Genomic DNA, 12907 nt, shown 5'->3' with positions numbered 1-12907 from the left:
AGGAGGCCGTTTCCAAAAACTGACAGCAGTCACCTGCATCTGCTGCTGGTGAAGTGACTTATCGTTCACAGAAGGAGTGCCAGGATAGCCGGCTCATTGCTATTCAAATGTAATCGCCAGGTTTCATTGTGAGTGAGTCTATTTTTATAGCCAGATCAAAGAACTGTAACAATATTTCACTGTAGAAATACCAACTATATTGTAGCATGACAATAACAAGCTTGAGGAGTTTGCTAGACGGTCTGTTGAAACATTTGTGGAATAGCTTTGCAAATAAAATTTCATCCGGAGAATCTTCAACAGGTGCAAGTTGTGATGTTGTAGGATTTATTTTGGTGGTTGATAAAATAGAGAATCTGGGTCAATTCCCAAAGAGAGTATTTCAACCCAAGGGCAGAAAGATGCAGGAAAATTAAAAAGTCTGAGCAATCCAATCTTGGAAAGTGTATCAGTTACTAAAAGGATTTTTATTTCTAACTCATGGATTAGACCATAAGACCACATGACCAGAAGAGATGGGAACAGAATTAGGCCATTTAGCCCATCGAGTTTGCCCCACAATTCCATCATTACTGATTTTTTTATCCCTCTCAACCTCATTTCCCTGCCTCCTCCCTATAACCTTTGATGCCCTGACTAATCAAGAACCTATCACCCTCTTCTCTAAATAGTATGCAGTGATGACTTGACTTCCACAATCATCCATGATTGAATTCTACCAATTCACCACCCTTTGGCAAAAGGAATTCCTCCTCATTTCTGTTCTAAATGGACATACCTCTTTTCTGAGGCTGTGTACGCTGGTCTTAGGCTCACCCACCATAGGAAACATCCTCTCCACGTCCATTCTATGGAAGCCTTTCAATATTTGATAGGTTTCATTTAGATACCCCTCATTCTTCTAAACTCCAGCGAGTATAGGCCCAGAGCCGTCAAATGCTCCTCGTACGTTAACCCTTTCTTTCCCAGAACCATTCTTGTGAACCTCCTCTGGACCGTCTCTAATGCCAGCGCATCTGTTGGAAGATAAGGGTCCCAAGACTGCTCACAATACTCCAAGTGCAACCTGACCAATGCCTTACAAAGCCTCAGCATTGCATCCATTAGGATGTCATTGATTAGGATTCTTAAGCCATTTCAGAGAATATTCCCATTGCTGTAGATGCTTGACCTGAGGGGGTACGGACACTGGACTTCTTCCTTGAAGGAGATTAGTCAACCAAGTAGATTTTATTTTTATGAAAAACTGGTAATATCATGATCACTTTTGTTGAAATACCAAAATTATTAATTATTTGAATTTAAGTACCTCATGTGATTCAAGCATATATTGATGAAAATTCTAGATCTCTTGTTCATTTGCTTAACCACTAGTTTGACATGGCTTTAGTTTACGGACATTTGATATCTCATGGTTTTCAACATTTATTTTTCTGCTCTGCTCTGTTACTATTTGCCCTGTGTACCCTGAACATAGACATTGTACCACAGGGATAGGACCCTAATGTTTTAATGTCTTCTGAAGAAAATAACATTCTCTGATCATAAGAGCTCAGTGTTGTGGCATTATGTTATATTAGTTACCCTTTAACGTATGACATCACATGGTGTATTTTAATGTATTATTAATCAATGGTATTTCTGATTCACTGTTGTCACTCTGCCCTCCATGATCTCTTGAGACTATAAATTGCCTGACTGGTGGCATCATAGACACGTCCTGTAATCATTAATTTTAATTAAAAAGTTCTCTCAGAATGAATATTTATGCATAATTCTTTTGACTGAACAGTACAGATATGCAATTGTATTCCTAATAAGTCTGTTTCCCTCAAGGCATATTTGCACCACCTAGCTAATTAAGTTAAGCAGGTGTGTACAATAAAAGTGGCAAATTCATCCAATCCAAAGGAGTGTGTAAGTGTTTGGTTCATCTGGTCACTTCAGAGAGCAATTAAAATCAACCGCACTGTGAGACCAGGGTCACGCAGTATGGGTCTTTATATCTATTGGACGAGAACACATGGAGGTAGAAGTTATGCAGCAGTTGAGAAAAGTTCTAGCTAGATAAATTTCTTCTGAGCAACACAGAGCTGCAATATCGTACTGTTTGGAAACAGCCCATTTGGCCCACAGAGCCTATGCTGACCAGTGGGTTCCCATCCATATTAATCCTAACCCAACTGTTGGCTTATAACCTTCAGAACCCAGGTGGCTCAAATGCCTGAAAGCATTAGGAAAAGTACTTTAGGAAAATATATATGGGTTTTGAAGAGAGCAAAGCTAAGATTTACTTGAATGATACCAGGATTAATTTAGGGTTTACAGAAAGCAGGATTTTATTCTTTAAATTTTAAGTTATGGAGTGATTTGATCTAAGTTTTCAAGCTATTGAGGAGAAATGCTTGAATGTAAGAAGACAGTAAGAAACTCTTTCACTGTTGGAAGCATCAAGGATGAGGAGAATGGACTGACAAGTTTGAGTTATGGCTTTTGTCAGTGAAGTTAAGAGACATTGCTACACAGAAAGGGTACCGTGTTTTTGAACTCATTTCACAAATGACAATTGGTTCTGCACAACGGCGTGTTCCCCATTCTTGGAGCACGCCGATTGGCCACGTTTCGGTGTCTCCAGGCTCGGCCTGAAGTCGGGCGATTTCGGGACCTGCGCAGCCCTGTGGACACAAATTCTTGCCGGTGTTGCAGACTGAAGTGGAGCGGGAGCCGTAACATTGAAGGCAGTGACAGCGGTTGTTGGATAACTCGAAATAAAAAAGCAACGCTTCAGATGGACTGTTACATCAAAATAATGACTGTTGTGTCCCCTGTTGCTTTGGAAGGAGTGATATCTCTCTCCTTTGAGAGAGAGGACTGTGGGATATTGAAATGTTGGAGTGAACAGTTAATTTTAGATGGGCTGTAGACCATGATTTCTATTTGGGGACTTTGCTATTGCTTGCATGATGGGTGGTGGGAATGCTGTTGTTTATGCTAGAATAATTTGGGGGAGAGGTTGTTGCAGCTTGAGCATGGGAGGGGGGGTGGGGGTATTGGGGTTCTTGCATCTTTTTCCTGTCATTCATTCTTTGGGGTTTTTTCTTCTGTTTCAGGGATGTCTGTGGAGAGTAAGAATTTCAGGTTGTACTATATTGTATACATTCTCTGATATTAAATGGAGCTATTGAACTATTAGTCAAAGGTTAATTTTTAAAACTTGAAATTGCTAGACCTTTGTTAGACTGAGCTATTCAGGGATAGAATAGTGTATGGGGGTGTCAGGGAGGGGTAGCACCTCTGGTGGGGGAACAAGTCACATCCTTTTCAGGGCGGTTTGTCCACCTTTGGTCCCCACCTGACACTCAGCTCTCACCTGTGGTTCCTCGTAGCTGTTTGCATGCAACAGCGGCCACACCCCGGGCAACGGCTTCGACAAGCCGGCTAAACCAGGTGAGGGTAGCCGACAGGTCTCAAACTCTCGATGAGATAGGGAGTTGTCTATCCCAGCATGTGAAGACAGACTCTGGCAGATTGAGCGGACGAGACCAATGGAAGGTCCAACAGTCAAGAAGGCGGTCTCTGCAAGTGTTGTGGAACGTGTAGAGCAGGACAAGACAAAGAAGACGTCCATTGCGTCTAGTCCCATCTCCAGCCGTCTCGACTCTGTCTTGCCACTGGATCCAGATGGGAATTGGGAAGAGAGAGTGAGGCTGACGCTGCGCAACTCTCCCTCACTTAAATCCAAATCATGCACTAGTCTCGACACCATCATAATGGTGTCGAGGTCATCATCGACACGATGGACGAACACGAATGTTTCCTTATGCATTTAGGTCATAGTTTAGCCAAGGTTATATTAAATGGTAGAAGAGGCTAGAGACACTTTTTCTGTGTTTGTACAGAGGTAGGGGGGTCAGCAGATTCCTTCAAAAAAGGACTTTGGAAAGGTTGTCTTGTTTCAACATTCTACAGCTCTATGACCATTTTGCTGCAGATAGCAAATCTTTATCGTTAAATACTGTGAATTAATAGTAATTGAATAAGTCCTTTCTGAATTAATATCAGAGCTTCTGGACTACTAGTCAAGTTACAGAATGAGTTAATGTGATTTTTGTAAGTATTTTGTCAAATGCTGAAGGCTCATTATGTATTCACTTTTGATTGAATAAGCAATTTTTGAACTGAAACAATTTGTGAAAAATACTGAAACTTTTAATAATTGATAAGCAGGTTGCTGATATGACAGTGTACATTCCTAAATTCCTCTTTGACCTGGTTCTGATATCTCTATATCATGTTAAGATGCCTCTTCTTCCTCTCAGTAAAATTATACATCACATTGTAACACTTTAATCTTCCCACCTATCTCATTCCTGATCATTTACCAGTATCTGAGTTAACATATTGTGATGGATGTTCACTTCCTGGGCCAGTCGGCCTCTTGCTCATGTTTTGCCAAGCTTGCTTTCTAAACAGCAGCTGCCACTTGTAAGATCAAGCAGATGAAAGTAAACTTCCAACTATATGTTTTGTTTATCTTAAGATCATAAACAGGAGCCCTTCTTCAGACTTTAAAACATAACTGGCAAGCAATAATTAATTTGAAGTTAAAACAGAGTACTTACTATAGGATAGCTTTGCAAAGAAGTTCTGTATGTAGCAGATGCTCTGTCTTTAGAAGAAAGATATAGCTCAATGTACCTGGTTTAGTACTGCTCAAGAGATGCAGTATAAGGCAATGGGTTATTTAATTTGGCTTGTTTCAAAATAAGCAAGTTGACTATGTTGCTTAGTTCAAGGAAACATGCCGATCAAGTGGAAACAAATGCTTAGCATATCAATAACTGGTGGGTTTATAGTTAAAAGGTTTATGCACTCAGAGAAGTTAGCTTTGCAGCATTAGCTGTGGAACTGTGTCTCCAAAAAGCTTTTAGATTGTTTGTGTAAAAAGGATACCTGAGGAAATGCATGTGTGAAGTTACCCAAGTGGCAAGGAAACTGTAAACACAAAATAATCTGCAGATGCTGGGGTCAGAGCAACACTCACAACATGCTGGAGGAACTCAGCAGGTCGGGCAGCATCCGTGGAAACGATGAGTCGACGTTTCGGGCCGGAACCCTTCATCAGGACTGTAGAGGGAAGGGGCAGAGGCAGAGGCCCTATAAAGAAGGTGGGGGGAGGGTGGGAAGGTGAAGGCTAGTAGGTTCCAGGTGAAAAACCAATAAGGGGAAAGATAAAGGGGTGGGGGAAAGGAGGCAGGGAGGTGATAGGCAGGAAAGGTGAAGAAAGAATAGGTGAAAACACAATGGGTAGTAGAAGGAGGCGGGACCATGAGGGAGGTGGTAGGCAGCTGGGGGAGGGGGCAGAGTGACATAGGGATAGGGGAAGGGAGGGGGAGGGAATTACCGGAAGTTGGAGAATTCTATGTTCATACCAAGGGGCTGGAGACTACCTAGACGGTATATGAGGTGTTGCTCCTCCAACCTGAGTTTAGCCTCATCATGGCAGTAGAGGAGGCCATGTATGGACATATCTGAATGGGCGTGGGAAGCAGAGTTAAAGTGGGTGGCTACTAGGAGATCCTGTCTGTTTTGGTGGACGGAGCGGAGGTGCTCGACGAAGCGGTCCCCCAATCTGCGTCGGGTTTCACCGATGTAGAGGAGTCCGCACCGGGAGCACCGGATGCAATAGATGACCCCAACAGACTCAGAAATGAAGTGTTGCCTCACTTGGAAGTACTGTTTGGGGCCCTGAATGGTGGCAAGAGAGGAGGTGTAGGGACAGGTGTAGCACTTGCGCTTACAGGGATAAGTGCCAGGTGGGAGATCCGTGGGGAGGGACGTGTGGACCAGGGAGTCACGGAGGGACCGATCCCTGCGGAAGGCGGAGAGGGGTGGAGAGGGGAAGATGTGCTTAGTGGTGGGGTCCTGTTGAAGGTGGTGGAAGTTGCAGAGGATAATGTGTTGGATCCGGAGGCTAGTGGGGTGGTAGGTGAGGACAAGGGGAACTCTGTCCCTGTTGTGGTGGCGGGAGGATGGGGTGAGAGCCGAAGTGCGGGAAATGGAGGAGATGCGGGTGAGGGCATCATTGATGACAGCAGAAGGGAAACCACGATCCTTAAAGAAAGAGGACATTTGAGATGTCCTGGAACGGAAATCCTCATCCTCAGAGCAGATGCGGCGGAGACGGAGGAACTGGGAATAGGGAATGGCATTTTTGCATGTGGCGGGGTAGGAAGAGGTATAGTTGAGGTAGTTATGAGAGTCAGTGGGCTTGTAGAAGATGTCAGTGGACCGTCTGTCTCCAGAGATGAAGACCCAGAGATCGAGAAAGGGGAGAGAAGTGTCCGAGATAGACCAAGTGAATTTGAGGGGCTGGGTGGAAGTTAGAAGTAAAGTCGATGAAATTGACGAGCTCAGCATGGGCGCAGGAAGCAGCACCAATGTAATCGTCAATGTACCGAAGGAAAAGTTGGGGAGCAGTACCAGAATAGGTTTGGAGCACAGACTGTTCCACATAACCAACAAAGAGGCAGGCATAGCTAGGGCCCATGCGAGTTCCCATAGCTACACGCTTAGTCTGAAGAAAGTGGGAAGAGCCAAAAGAGAAGTTATTGAGTGTGAGAACCAGTTCCGCCAACTGGAGGAGGGTAGTGGTGGTGGGGAACTGGTGAGGTCTATTATCCAGAAAGTAACGGAGGGCTTTGAGGCCTTCTTCATGGGGAATGGAGGTGTATAGGGATTGGACATCATAAATGTAGAGAGCAGTTCAGGCTTATCAGGAATTGGGTAAGGAACATCAAGAAGCATGAAAGAAACACGGGGTGAATAAGAATCCATTCCTCTGGCTTCGATTCCTGTGACAGACAATTCACTTGTCCACATCGTTGGTATGTCTTTTTAGTTTGTAAGAATTGTGTCTATGTTTTCCGATGTTTTAGAAGTGGTTTGTAGTTTGGAAATGTGTAAATAGAAATTAGAAAGCTGTTTTAAGAAAGTTGTTTGGATGTAAACATGTATCACTGAAAATAAATAAACCATACTTTAAATGACTTTGTTAGCAGGAAGTATCTTCTCCCCGGGAGGGGAGACCCACCACTCAAATAGTGAGCATTAGCAGCTAAACCGACCATGGAGAATAAACAGGGAAGTAAACTAGTCTTTGAAGATTGAGTAGTTACAGTATAATCTTACTTTAATGAGAGTACTCGTGACTATTTATATCTGATAGGGCTTAAGGTCTTTTTTTGAGTTTAGAACTTTTCGATCAGCAATTCCAATGCCATCACAATATTTGTGCAATTCTTAAGACCAGCTACTTACGCCTTTGTAACACTGTTATGTTCTGTACTCCCCACTCCTTCTTGGTTCATGTGCTGCAGAAATCCCCATCCATGCTTTTGTTGCCTTCAGATTTGACCAAAATAATGCACTCCTAGCCAATCTCTTGTTACTCTCCACAAATATAAGATCATTTAGAATATTGTTGGAAGTGTCCTAACTTGCACTATTTTCCCCTTTAGTTATCTTCAGCGATTAAGCTGCTCCTCCCTGGCTCCAGCCCATAAAAAAGAAAACAGGCTGAAAATGTGAAACAGAGACAGAAAATGCTGGAAGTACGCAGCAAATCATGCAGCATCTGTGGTGAGAGAAATGACGGCATTATCTCAGGTTAGTGGCTTTCTATTCTTTTACCACTTCAGTTACTGATCTGCATTGGTTCTTGAAAGTTTCCCTAGTTTACAGGGGTTCCCAACCTTTTTTCTGCTATGGACCAATACCATTAAGCTAAGTGTCCATGGAGCCCATGTTGGGAACCCCTGCAGATGGACTCTTGAGCTGACCATCTTCCTCGTTGTGGCCTTGACCCTTACTCTCTACCTGCACTGTGCTTTCTCTGAAATGTAGCACTTTATTATGGAGCACTCTGACAGGCTGCATCACTGGCTGGTATGGGGTGGCCTCTGCGCAGGACCGAAAGAGGCTGCAGAGGGTTGTAAATTTAGTCAGCTCCATCTTGGATACGAACCTACAAACTACCCAGGACATCTTCAAGGAGCGGTGTCTCAGAAAAGTAGCATCCATTATTAAGGAACCCCAGCACCCAGGGCATGCCCTTTTCTCACTGTTACCATCAGGTAACTGTGTGTGTCTGACAGAGTGATCAGCAGCACTGGGGCTCCACAGGGGACTGTCTTGTCTCCCTTTCTCTTCACCATTTACACCTCGGACTTCAACTACTGCACAGAGTCTTGTCACCTTCAGAAGTTTTCAGATGACTCTGCCATAGTTGGATGCATCAGCAAGGGAGATGAGGCTGGGTACAGGGCTACGGTAGGAAACTTTGTCACATGGTGTGAGCAGAATTATCTGCAGCTTAATGTGAAAAAGACTAAGGAGTTGGTGGTAGACCTGAGGAGAGCTAAGGTACCAGTTACCCCTGTTTCCACCCAGGGGGTCAATGTGGACATGGTAGAGGATTACAAATACCTGGAGATACGAATTGACAATAAACTGGACTGGTCAAAGAACACTGAGGCTGTCTACAAGAAGAGTCAAAGCCGTCTCTATTTCCTGAGGAGACTGAGGTCCTTTAACATCTGCTGGACGATGCTGAGGATGTTCTACGAGTCTGTGGTGGCTAGTGCTATCATGTTTGCTGTTGTGTGCTGGGGCAGCAGGCTGAGGGTAGCAGACACCAACAGAATCAACAAACTCATTCGTAAGGCCAGTGATGTTGTGGGGATGGAACTGGACTCTCTCACGGTGGTGTCTGAAAAGAGGATGCTGCGTAAGTTGCATGCCATCTTGGTCAATGTCTCCCATCCACTACATAATGTACTAGGTAGGCACAGGAGTACATTCAGCCAGAGACTCATTCCACCGAGATGCAACACAGAGCGTCATAGGAAGTCATTCCTGCCTGTGGCCATCAAACTTTACAACTCCTCCCTTGGAGGGTCAGACACCCTGAGCCGATAGGCTGGTCCTGGACTTATTTCATAATTTACTGCCATAATTTACATATTACTATTTAACTATTTATGGTTCTATTACTATTTATTATTTATGGTGCAACTGTAACGAAAACCAATTTCCCCCGGGATCAATAAAGTATGACTATGAGGTAGGAGGTACAGAAGCCTGAAGGCACACACTCAGTGATTCAGGAACAGCTTCTTTCCCTCTGCCATCCGATTCCTAAATGGACACTGAACCCTTAGACACTACCTCACTTTTTTTAATACACAGTATTTCTGTTTTTGCACGTTTTTTAAACTGTTCAATATACATGTATTATAATTGATTTACCTATTTATTTATTATTACTTTTTTCTCTTCTTATGTATTATATTGAACTGCTGCTGCTAAGGTAACAAATTTCATGACACATGCTGGTGATAATAAACTTGATTCTGATTCTTTTACCTTGTGCAATCTCAATGCACTTTTGTAGAGAAGTGATCTATATGGACCGTATACAAGGCAGGTTTTTCACAGTACATGTGGCAATAATAAACCAATTTATCTATTTGATTCAGCAAAGCCTGTTTTAAAATTCCCTTTTTGGCTTTACTGTTATCTATCCATCTTTACCATCATTCCTTCCAGCCTTTCAGCTGCCCAAGATTTCTGTAATTCTGGTATCTGTATATCCTTGAATTTATTTGCTGTATTACTGGCAACGATCCCTTCAGCCACCATTGGTGCTGATTGTCACCTGTCAAATTAGATGGATTCTTGAACAGCTCCTATTGAAAGGTAGCAAATTTGAAAGAAGAAAAGAGAGAGAAAATGAGAGGCACCAGATTTATTAGCTTGACACCAATAGCAGGAAAAAATGCTAAAAATCTATTAACAAAGAGGTAGCAGGACTCTTAGAAATGGATTTACCTGTACCATTTCCTTTGATATCTTGTTCCATGTATCTTCTATCCTCTGCATTAAAAACTTGCCCCTCAGACCCCTTTCACATTAAACTTATGTTCTCTAGTTTTCGATTCCCTAGCCCGGAAAAAAAGAGACTGTGACTCTCTAGCCTACCTCTGCTACTTTTTGCTTTATAAACCTCTGTAAACTCCAGAGAAAACTTTGCTCCAGAGAAAACAGTTCCACTGACCCAATCTCTACTTATAGCTCAAGCAACACACACAAAATGCTGGTGGAACACAGCAGGCCAAGCAGCATCTATTGGAAGAGGTACAGTCGACGTATCGGGCCGAGACCCTTCATCAGGACTAACTGAAAGAAGAGATAGTAAGAGATTTGAAAGTGGGAGGGGTAGGGGGAGATCCTAAGGTAGAAGGAGATGAGTTATTAACTTCCAACTTTCTACATAATCACTCAAAGAGTTGAACTGCACATGCATGTAACGAGAGCTGTATAACTCATCTCCTTCTACCTTAGGCCACAAACTTACCAATCGCCCCTGCTGTGGACCACTTTCTGGAGGTCCAAGACACTGACTTCTACAAAGAAGGGATCCGTAGGCTCCACGACCACTGGACTAAGTGTGTAAATGTAGGAGGGGACTGTGCTGAAAAATAAATGTGCTAGGTTTTCTAAAATTGACTCCTTCTACCATAGGTCACGAACTTTTCAATCACCCCTCATACCTTCTTTGCAACCTGCTTACATGTGTGTCACTTTCAGGGAAACCTGTAGATGTACACCACTTCACAGGCCCCTGCCATGCACTTATACAGTGCCTATAAAAAGTATTCACCCCCTTTGGAAGTTTTCATGTTTTATTGTATTACAACATTGAATCACAGTGGATTTAATTTGGCTTTTTTGACACTGATCAACAGAAAAAGTCTCTTTCATGTCAAAGTGAAAACAGATCTCGACTAAGTGATCTAAATTAATTGCAAATATAAAACACATAATAATTGATTGCATAAGTATTCACCCCCTTTAATATGACACACCAAATCATCACTGGTGCAGCCAGTTGGTTTTAGAAGTCACCTAATTAGTTAAATGGAGATCACTAGTGTACGGACAAGGTGTTTCAATTGATTGTAGTAAAAATACGCCTGTCTTTGAAAGGTCTAACTGCTGGTGAATCCGTGTCCTGGCAAAATCTATACCATAAAGACAAAAGAACAATCCAATCAACTGTGCAAAAAGGTTATTGAAAAGCACAAGTCAGGAGATGGATAAAAGAAAATTTCTAAGTCACTGAATATCCTTTGGATTACAGTTAAATCAATCATCAAGAAATGGAAAGAATATGGCACAGCTATAAATCCTCAAAAACTGAGTGACGGCCCAATAAGGGGACGAGTGAGGGAGGCCACCAAGAAATTTATAACAACTCTGGAGGGGTTACAAGCTTTAGTGGCCGAGATGGGAGGGACTATACATACAACAACTGTTGCCCGGTTGCTTCACCAGTGGCAGCTTTATGGGGCAGTAGCAAAGAGAAAACCACTGTTTGAAAAGAAAACTCACATGAAATCTCAGCTATAGATTGCCAGAAAGCACATGGGAGACGCCGAGGTCAGCTGGAAGAATGTTCTATGATCTGATGAAACCAAAATTGAGCTTTTTGGCCAACAAACTAAATGCTATGTTTGAGGTAAGCCAAACACTGCACATAACCAAAAACACACCATCCCTACCGTGAAGCATGGTGGTGACTGCATCATGCTGTGGGGATGCTTCGCTGCATCAGACCCTGGAAGGCTTGTGAAGGTAGAGGGTAAAATGAATACAGTGAAGTACAGAAAAATCCAGGAGGAAAACCTAATGCAGTCTGAAAGAGAACTGCGACTTGGAAGAAGGTTTGTTTTCTAGCAAGACAATGACCCCAAGAATAAAGCAAAGCTACACAGGAATGGCTTAAAAACAACAAAGTTAATGTCCTGGAGTGGCCAAGTCAGAGTCTGGATGACAATCCAAATGAGAATTTGTGGCTGGACTTGAAAAGGGCTGTTCACTCACGATCCCCATGCTATCTGACAGAGCTTAAACAGTTTTGTAAAGAAGAATAGGGAAAAATTGTCGTGTCCAGATGTGCAAAGCTGATGGAGACCAATCCACACAGACCCAAGGCTGTAATTGCTATCAGAGGTGCATCTACTAAATACTGACTTGAAAGGGGTGAGTAATTATGTAATCAATTATTTTGTGTTTAATAATTTTGTAATCAATTTAAACCAATTTATAGAAATATGTTTTTACTTTGTCACAAAAGTGTCTTCTGTTGATCTCTGTCAAAAAAGCCAAATTAAATCCACTGTGATTCAATGTTGTATAACAATAAAACATGACAACTTCCAAGGAGGAGGGTGAATACTTTTTATAGGCACTGTATCTGTCCTGCCCTGGTTTAACCTCCCAAAATGCATTAGCACTGATTTGATTTAAATTTGAGCTCTTCTTTTTGAATTGATCAATATCCTGCTGTAACCCTAGACAACCTTCTTCACTGCCCACTGCACCTCCAATTATGGTGTCAGCTGCTAACTTACTAATCGTTCCACCTACATTCTCATTCATCACGATTGAACATTCAAAAACCCTTTGATAAGGTGCCACAGGGATTATTAAGAGATCAGGAGCAATATTCTAGAAAGGATTGAAAATTGTTTAATGCACAGAAAATGGAGAGGAGGAATAAATTAGTCAGTTTGAGCGTCATAACTGAAAGAGAGCCCCAAGAACAGGGACAGTGAACTCAGTGATTCAATCTATAATCAATGCTTTGAATGAGTGAAGTAATTAGACTTCACTGATGTTGCAAACCTGGTTTCCAAAACGAATTATGTGGAGGATTCAGAGAGGCTTCACTCATGTACATATAAAATGAAGTGGACGTGGCTGATAGAATAAAATATTGAAAAAAAAGTCAGCTACGTTGTAAGAAATGTGTGAATTCAACCATATTGATGGATAATTGGCA

General features: G+C 42.4%; 1 long non-coding RNA gene across 2 annotated transcripts in view; it reads left to right on the top strand.

Moving 5' to 3' along the window:
* LOC140212470 (uncharacterized) overlaps positions 1–12907 on the top strand; it is a 42012-nt gene that overhangs the window by 11676 nt on the left and 17429 nt on the right. For both annotated transcript variants that reach the window (XR_011889723.1, XR_011889724.1), the window contains exon 2: positions 7521–7668. This is a non-coding gene — a long non-coding RNA (uncharacterized lncRNA). The remainder of the gene's footprint in view (positions 1–7520; positions 7669–12907) is intronic.

Source organism: Mobula birostris, chromosome 19 (assembly GCF_030028105.1).
Source record: "Mobula birostris isolate sMobBir1 chromosome 19, sMobBir1.hap1, whole genome shotgun sequence".
NCBI classification, from domain to species: Eukaryota; Metazoa; Chordata; class Chondrichthyes; order Myliobatiformes; family Myliobatidae; genus Mobula; species Mobula birostris.
The sequence above is the reverse complement of the archived record's forward strand: the minus strand, read 5'-3'. Positions and strand labels throughout refer to the sequence as shown.